Below are 8,694 nucleotides of genomic sequence, written 5' to 3'. Positions count from 1 at the left end.
AGGGCCAGGGCATGGGAGGAAGGTGTGTTTGGTGGATTGAATGTGGTGGTAAATGGTTGACGGAGGAGGCAGGAGGCTTTCTGGATGACTTCCTCAGTACAACGGAGGTGGTGATGATGGTGAGGGTTCCCCCCGGTGGGGAGGTTGCAGGAGGAGAGGCGCTGAGGAGGGAGGCGGCACGAAGCAGGCGTCCTTCCGGCCGACGGTTTTCTTGGTCGTCCACGTTTCCGTTCACCGGAGCGGTGCGGCGGAGGAGCCACCGGCCCAGCCCGGCGCTTCCCCACCTCCAGGGGGGCCGCTTGTTTAGCGTTCACTCGTGCTTTCTGGACACCAGAGGTGGGGGCCGCCACTGTGTGCTGCTGAGGAGGAGGTGCGAGGAGGAGGCCTGTGAGTTGCAGGGGCAGACCGACCCTTCTCCCGCTCGACGACAGGCACACCAGAGCTCTGAGGCAGGGATTCCCCACCGGGACCGGCCCGCCCTGCTGCTGGGGCCGCCACGTCGCCATGGCGATGACCTTCAACCCCACCACCGGCTGGCAGCGGGCGGCCTGCGCCCGGGCTCCTGGCACGGACGCCCGCCCTTCACCCGAGGCATCTTGGGCGCCAGCGAAAGCGTGGGCGGAAGAGCGTGACGGCGAGAGAAGCTGGGCCTTGTCTGGGATGGAGGCTCCGAGAAGGATTCTGGTTACCTGCTTTCATGAGGCTTCAACCTGCGTCACCTGGAACATCATCAACGACATCACACGTCACTTCAAAATAAACACACCTTGAACAACACCTTGAACAAACGGCAGTTGGGCGAGTCAACGTACTAGTACAGCAGACGCAGATGAGAGAGGAGGAGGAGGAGAGGAGGGAGGGAGGAGCGTCCAGCGCGAAGGTTTGACCGCTGCCAGCGGATTTGTCTCCGGATGGCCAGCTTCGATGAAGACGAGGACGACGAGTCTCCAATGTCCCTCTAGAGACAGACGGAAGCACGAGTGACATCATCCTCATCATCGTGACATCCTCATCATCAGTGACATCATGCATATCAGTGACATCATCATCATCGTGCCCTCCATCAGCGTGGATCATGTGAATCGGAAACAGACGACATGCTCGTTCGCTGCTGATTAGCTCAGTTCGTTAGCTTTCAGTCACCTTCTGGTCGATGATCCATCACCATCCTTCGAGTACGCCCGGAGCCTTCTTGACTGGGACCTTGTGTGGTTTGGCTGGCCACTCTGCCCAGTACAGACATGCAGGAACAGACAGACAGCGACCAGACAGGGCAGACAGAAGGCAGACAGACCGACAGACAGACAGACAGACAGACAGGACAGACAGACAGACAGACAGACAGGCAGACAGACAGACAGACAGACATACCAGATAGGAGACAGACAGCCAGACAGTACCGGGCAGGCCGACAGACAGCAGACCGACAGACCGACAGGCAGACCAGACAGGCGGACAGACAGACAGACAGTGACAGGCAGACAGACAGACAGACAACGAACAGATAGGCAGGCCAGCCAGACCAGATAAACCGACAGACAGACACACCAGACCGACAGACAGACTAAACTACGACGACACACAGACAGACAGACAAGACAGATAAACAGGACAGGACAAGACACACAGACAGTACACACAGTACACCAAGCCGACAGAAAACAGACACCACAGACAGAACACCACAGATAAACAGACAGACAGACAGGCAGACAGATAGTCAGAAGGACAGGACAAACAGACAGAAGATAAACAGACAGAATAAACAGACAGACAGACACACAGACCCAGACACACAGACACCAGGACAGACAGACAGACCAGGACCACACAGGACCACACAGACAGACACACACACCGACCGACAGATTAAACGACAGATAAACAGACCGGCAGGACACACATACAGACAGACCGCCACCCAGCACCAGGACAGACAGACAGCTACAAACAGACAGACAGATAAACAGCAGATAAACACACAGGACAGACAGACAGCAGACAGACCGACCGACACCAAAGACAGACAGATAACACAGACAGCAGACCGACAGACAGCAGACAGGCACACAGACCACACAGACAGACAGAGACCGACAGATAAACAGACAGACAGGTTAAACAGGATATACACAGACAATTTAATGGATCATCAGTATATGAGTACTTCCTCCTCCCCTTGCGAGTATGTGTGAGGTGACGAGCTCCGCCTGCTGCAGAGAGGTTGACGATGTGATCCTGGATAAGGTAGCGAGCGATCTCCACCCAACCGTGTAGGAAAGAACGCTTCAGGATATATGCCGACCAAATAAAGATAAGCTCGAACGAAGATTAAGTCCAATTTAATGTTTGTCGTATGGAAAAGATAGGTAAGAAGGAAGAAGGGGGAAAGAAGAAGAGGAGGAATAGAAATTAAAATGTGTGTGTGTGTGTGTGTTTTATGTGTGTGTGTGTGTGTGTTCGGGTATGTGTGTGTGTGTGTGTGTGTGTTATGTGTGGTATGTGTGTGTATGTGTTTGTCGTGTGTGTGTGTGTGTGTGGTAGTGGTGTGTATGTTGTGTGTGTGTGTCTGTGTGTGTGTGTGTTTTGTATTTTGTGTGTGTGTGTGTGTGTGTGTGTTGGTGTATGTGTGTGTGTGTGTGTGTGTGTGTGTGTGATGTGTGTGTATGTGTGTGTGTGTGTGTATGTGTGTGTGTATGTGTGTGTGTCGTGTCTGTGTGTGTGTTTCTTGTGGTATGTGTGTGGTGTGGTTGTTTATGTGTGTGGTGTGTGTGTGTTGTGTGTATGTGTGTGTGTGTGTGGTGTGTGTGTCTGTGTGTGTGTGTGGGTGTGGTGTGTGTGTCGGTGTGTGTGGTCTGTGTGTGTGTGTGTCTGTGTGTTGTGTGTCTGTGTATGTGTGGTGTGTGTGTGTGCTGTGTGGTGTGTTTTGTGTGTGTGTGTGTGTGTGTTTGGGTGTGGTTCTGTGTGTGTGTGTGTCTGTGTGTGTGTGTATGTGTGTTTGTGTGTGTATGTGTGTGATGTGTCTGGTTGTGTGTGTGTCTGTGTGTGTGTGTCTGTTGTTGTTGTGTGTGGTGTGTTGTGTGTCTGTGTGTGTGTGTGTATGTGTGTGTGTGTCTGTGTGTGTGTGTGGTGTATGTTGTGTGTGTGTTGTAATAATTGTAATCGTGCTAGATATTGTGTGTGATGTGATGTGTGATGTATGAATAGTGCTGGTAGTGATGTAGTGTGTTGCTGTGTGTGTTGCTTGCTGATCGTCCGGTGTGTGCATGCTGTATGTGTGTCGTGTTTGTGTGTGTGTCTGTGATAAGTGTGATCGTCGAACGAAATGTGTGTGTGTGTGTGTGTCTGTCTGGTATTGTGTTGTGTGTGTGTGTGGTGTGTCTGTGTTTGTGTGTGTGTATGTGTGTGTTGTGTGTCTGTGTGTGTGTGTCTGTTGTGTGTGTGTGTACTGTTCTGTGTGTGTGTGTCGTCTGTGTGTGTGTGTGGTCGTGTGTGTGTGTTCTGTTATGTGTGTGTGTGTTGTGTGTTTGTATGTGTTGTCTGTGTGTGTGTTGTCTGTGTGTGTGTGTGTTGTCTGTGTGTGTTGTATGTGCTGTGTTGTGTGTTGTGTGTGTGTGTGTGTGTGTGGTATTGTGTGCTGGTGTATGTGGGTGTTGTGTTATCGGTGTGTTGTGTGTATTGTGTGTGTGTGTCTGTGCTGTGGTGTGTGTGTATGTGTGTGTGTGTGTATGTGTTGTGTGGTGTCCGTGTGTGTGTGTGTGCTGTGTATGTGTGTGTTATGTGTGTGTTGTGTTGTCGTGTGTGTGTCTGTGGACGTGTTGTATGTGTGTATTTGTGTTGTGTATGTGTGTGTTGTTTGTGTTGTCTGTGTGTGTATGTGTGTGTGTGTGTAGTGTATGTGTGTGTGTGTGCTGTATGTGTTGTGTGTGTGTGCTGTCTGTGTGTGTATGGTGGTGTGTGTGTGTCTTGTGTCTGTGTGTGTGTGTGTGTGTATGTGTATGTGTATGTGGTGTGTGTGGTCCTCGTGTGTGTATGATGTGGTGTGTGTGTCATGTGTGTTTGTGGTATGTGTTTGTGTTTTGTGTCTGTGGTGTGTGTGGTGTATGTGTGCTGTGTGTGTCTGTTTGGTATGTCTGTGTGTTGTCGTTTGTGTATGTGTGTGGTGTGTGTGTTCTGTGTCTGTGGTGTGTTCTTTTGTGTCTGTGTGTGTGTGTTGTTCGGTGTGTGTGTTGTCTGTGTCGTGTGTTGTGTTCTGTGTGTGCCTGTGTCTGTGTGTGTTGTGGTGTCTGTGTGTGTGTCGTGTGTGTGTGTTGTCTTGGTGTGTGTGTGTTGTGGTGTGTATGTGTATGTGTGTGTGTCTGTGTGTGTGCTGGGTCTGTGTGTGTGTCTGTGTGTGTCTGGTCTGTGTGTTTGTTGTGTGTTGTGTGTTGCTTGTGTGTGTCTGTTTTGTGTCGTGTTCTGTGTTGCTGGTCTGTGTGTGTGGTGTATGTGTGTGCTTGTCTGTGTTGTGTGTGTGTGTCTGTGTGTGTCGTGTTGTTTGTGTTTGTGTGGTGTGTCTGTGTTGTGTGTTGTGTGTGTATGGTTGTGGGTCTGTGATGTGTCTGTGTCTGTGTGTGTGTCTGTGTGTGTGTGTGTCTGTGTGTGTGGTTGTTGTGTGTGTCTGTTTCTTGTGTGTGTGTGTGTGTGTCTGTGTGGTTGTGTGTGTGTGTGTATGCGATCATAAACCTTTGCAAAATGCGTTCCAGAATGCTGCAGCGGCGACTGGTTTTCAATCAACCTAAAAGGTTCACTGTCACTACTCTTCAGCGACCCTGCTGTAGCTGCCAGAATTAAACAAAAGCTCTGACGCAGCCTACAAAAACCACCTCAGGATCTGGCCCTGCCTATCTCCGGACTCTGCCCTTGCCTATCTCAGGAATCTGCCCCTTGCCATCTCAGGATCTGCCCCCCTGCCATCTCAGGATCTGCCCCAAGCTATATCTCAGTATCTTGCCCCTGCCTATTCTCAGGATCTGCCCCAGCCTATTTCTCCGGATCTGCCCTGACTATCTCAGGGATCTGCCCTCTGCCTATCTCAGCGTCTTTACTACATGGGACTCACGTCCCGACCAGGGCTCTACGCTCCGCTCATACAAACCGTCTAGTTGTACCCTCGCCTCTCGCAAAGCGAGGTCACTCTAAACTCTTCTCTGTGGTCGTCCCCAAATGGTGGAATGACCAACGGCTGCTAGAACAGCAACATCCCTTTCTACCTTTAAAAACTTGTAAAAACCTTTCTGTTTCCAGAATGCTTCCCTGCCTAACAACACTAACAACACTAACAACTACTCTGTGTCCTTTACACCTTTCTCAGCTTATGTCTTCCTCTGTAAGTCGCTTTGGATAAAAGCAGCTGCTAAATGCAATGTAATGTAATGTAATGTAATGTGATGTAAAGTAATGTAAAGTAATGTAAAGTAATGTAATGTAATGTAATGCAATGTAATGCAATGTTATGTAATGTAATGTAATGTGATGTAATGTAATGTAATGTAATGTAATGTAATGTAATGTAATGTGATGTAATGTAATGTAAAGTAATGTAAAGTAATGTAATGTAAAGTAATGTAATGTAATGTAATGCATTGTAAAGTAATGTAATGTAAAGTAATGTAAAGTAATGTAAAGTAATGTAATGTAAAGAAACGTCACGTAGAAATGATTCGTTCTTGTTTACACGCAGACAGGAAGTGTCTAAATGTGTTTCTTCAGTATATGTTATTCTGTTAGCCACCAAGCTAACAGGGGTGCTCACAGTTAGCTAGTTAAGTTACTGATTCCTCTTCAGTTACTCGACAGAGTGTTGACTAGCTCTGGTTCTAGCATGACACTGGCCACGCTCCCCATCAACATGCCGCCATGAGCTAACAGCAGCTAACAAACTGAGCTAACATGAGTTAACAGCAGCTAACAAACTGAGCTAACATGAGCTACCAGCAGCTAACATGAGCTAACATGAGCTAACAGCAGCTAACAAACTGAGATAACATGAGCTACCAGCAGCTAACAAACTGAGCTAACATGAGCTACCAGCAGCTAACATGAGCTAACAGCAGCTAACATGAGCTAACATGAGCTACCAGCAGCTAACAAACTGAGCTAACATGAGCTAACAGCAGCTAACATGAGCTAACAGCAGCTAACAGACTGAGCTAACATGAGCTACCAGCAGCTGTAAATCACAGAGTTGATCTGAGGGAAAAGCAGAAATCAGAAACTGATTCAGGATCTGTTCAAATCAAGCTAAAATAAATAAATGAAACTCTGACATTTACTGAGCAGCTGGTAAAAGCACAGCAGCATCTACCCGACAACAGGCGAGTCATCACCAGCGGGACGCTGACAGCCGATTGGAGCAGATTTACAGTTTTTACAGTGAGAGATAAAAACAGGAAGCGAAGGTCATGTTTTATTTATTTGTTCATTATAATTAGCAATTTAAATGACAGCGCTGTGTTCAGGACAACTATTATGTTCAATCCTCCCACTGGGAGCCATCGGCCTGCAGATAGACCAGCAGAGGGGCCAAACATGAGGCCCACGGCCCCGCAGGAGGTCACTGATGACTGATGGAGGGTCTGAATGTGTCCGCAGGTCAGAGACTGAAAAACTGAAAATCTTTGACTGGCGAAGAGACGACACGATTATTATCAGACATGAGACGAGGGGAGAGATTTAATTTATCAACACTGTGATCCAACACGAGGGTTGGGAGACGTTCAGGGACTGAACACGGTGTGTTCAGGGACTAAAATGAACGTGCTTGGTGAAATAAAAGGCTGAAAGACAGACGCCGAGCTGGGCTGACTGCTGCTGGACTAGTCAGTGATATCAGCTGCTGCTGGGGACCTGGATGATGATCGGCTGTTTGATCAGAAGTAATGTAACCAGAACAAATACTCGAGTACAGCGGGACATAGTTACACAGAGGGATTACACTCTGACACAAACAGATTCATAGAGAAGTTGGTTTAATCTTTTCCTGCTGGCTGCTGGTCTGGACATTTATCAGATGTTACAGGAGGGTTCGAGTTCTTGAAGTTATCCAGATATAAGAACGACACAATCACACTTCCTGCTCTCTGATGTGGAGCGTCAATAAAACTGGACGGTGACTCTCGGCTAACAAGCTCCGATAGTGTCCTCCAGTTTGGACTTTGATGTGACCGAACCTCCATTCACTTCATCGTGGAGTCCTGTGGGAGGTGGAGCAAATGACAGTGGATGTGTGGGGGTGTGGTGATGGTGGCGGTGGATGTGTGGGGGTGTGGTGATGGTGGCGGTGGATGTGTGGGGGTGTGGTGATGGTGGCGGTGGATGTGTGGGGGTGTGGTGATGGTGGCGGTGGTGTCCCGCTGAGCGTCACGCTGCAAACAGGATGATGCTGAGCTCTTTTCACGGAAGCTTAGCGTGTTTCATGTTGGACGCGTGTTTGTGGTGATCATGTGACTTCACATAATTAACTTTGTTCACGAAGATTAGAGACAAATCCTCGGATGTTGGACAGCGATGAGACATGAAGGTGATCAGAGAGAAACTCACAGGAGGATAAATATTATGAAGCTCACAGTGATGATGACCGTGACCTCCGACCTCTGCCATATGTTTGAAAGCTAACGTGACCTGATCAATCTTATACTTCAACCAATTAACAAACATTTATTTCTTCATGTTTTTCTTTCGAACACTTCTGGTTCTTTTGGCTCCGGTTCTGGCACGACACTGCCTCATCTTGCCATCTTTCCCCCGTGCCTGTAAACCTCCTCTTCTTCTTCTTCTTCTTCTTCTTCTTCTTCTTCTTCTTCTGGTCCAAAATGTCTGTGGTACAAACACTAACACTCCCCCGGTGCTCTGAGCTCACAACCTGGCTAACAGACTGAGCTAACACGAGCTAACAGCAGCTAACAGACTGAGCTAACACGAGCTAACAGCAGCTAACAGACTGAGCTAACATGAGCTAACAGCAGCTAACAGACTGAGCTAACATGAGCTAACAGCAGCTACAGCTGTCAGCAGTTTACTTCACTGTCCATCATAAAGTCTGTAAATCACAGAGTTGAGGCGGAGCAGCCTTTCCTCTCTTTTTCTTCTGTGGTTTTCTGGCTCCAGCAGTGATTCAGGTGAACACTGTGAAACTTTCGGGCAAACTTTCTAAATTTCCTGATACGAAGAGAAAAAAATCCGCCGGCGAGTTTCCCGCGAGCAGATCCGTGCGGCGCTGTGATATAATATTGATGACCCTCCTCGTCTCCCAACGACCTCCGTTTGGTCGTCTCATGTTTTATCAAATATTCATGAAGCCCCGCGTCCCCTCGCCGTCCTCCCTCAGATCCCATAATGCATCTGTAATGTTCTGTCAGGTGAGGCATGATGGGAGAGGCGATGATGGAGTGAAGCTCCTGCCGGGACGGAAAAGGATAATTCCTGATCACAGGAAGCTCTTCTTCTTCTTCTTTTAAAGTTTCAATGCGTCTGAATCTGAAAGGAGCCTGAAGTCGAACCCTGAGGAACGCCAAACTTCTTTCATCGCTCTCTTTGTCTGACGAACATTTTCATATTTTTACCCCAAACATGAGCGAACCTTCCTCTCAGACTCAGATCCAGAATCAGTTTCCTCGTGGTAGAAGCACAGAAACCAGAAAAATGACCAAACCG

This window comes from Larimichthys crocea, chromosome I, assembly GCF_000972845.2.
Source record: "Larimichthys crocea isolate SSNF chromosome I, L_crocea_2.0, whole genome shotgun sequence".
NCBI classification, from domain to species: Eukaryota; Metazoa; Chordata; class Actinopteri; family Sciaenidae; genus Larimichthys; species Larimichthys crocea.
The sequence above is the reverse complement of the archived record's forward strand: the minus strand, read 5'-3'. Positions refer to the sequence as shown.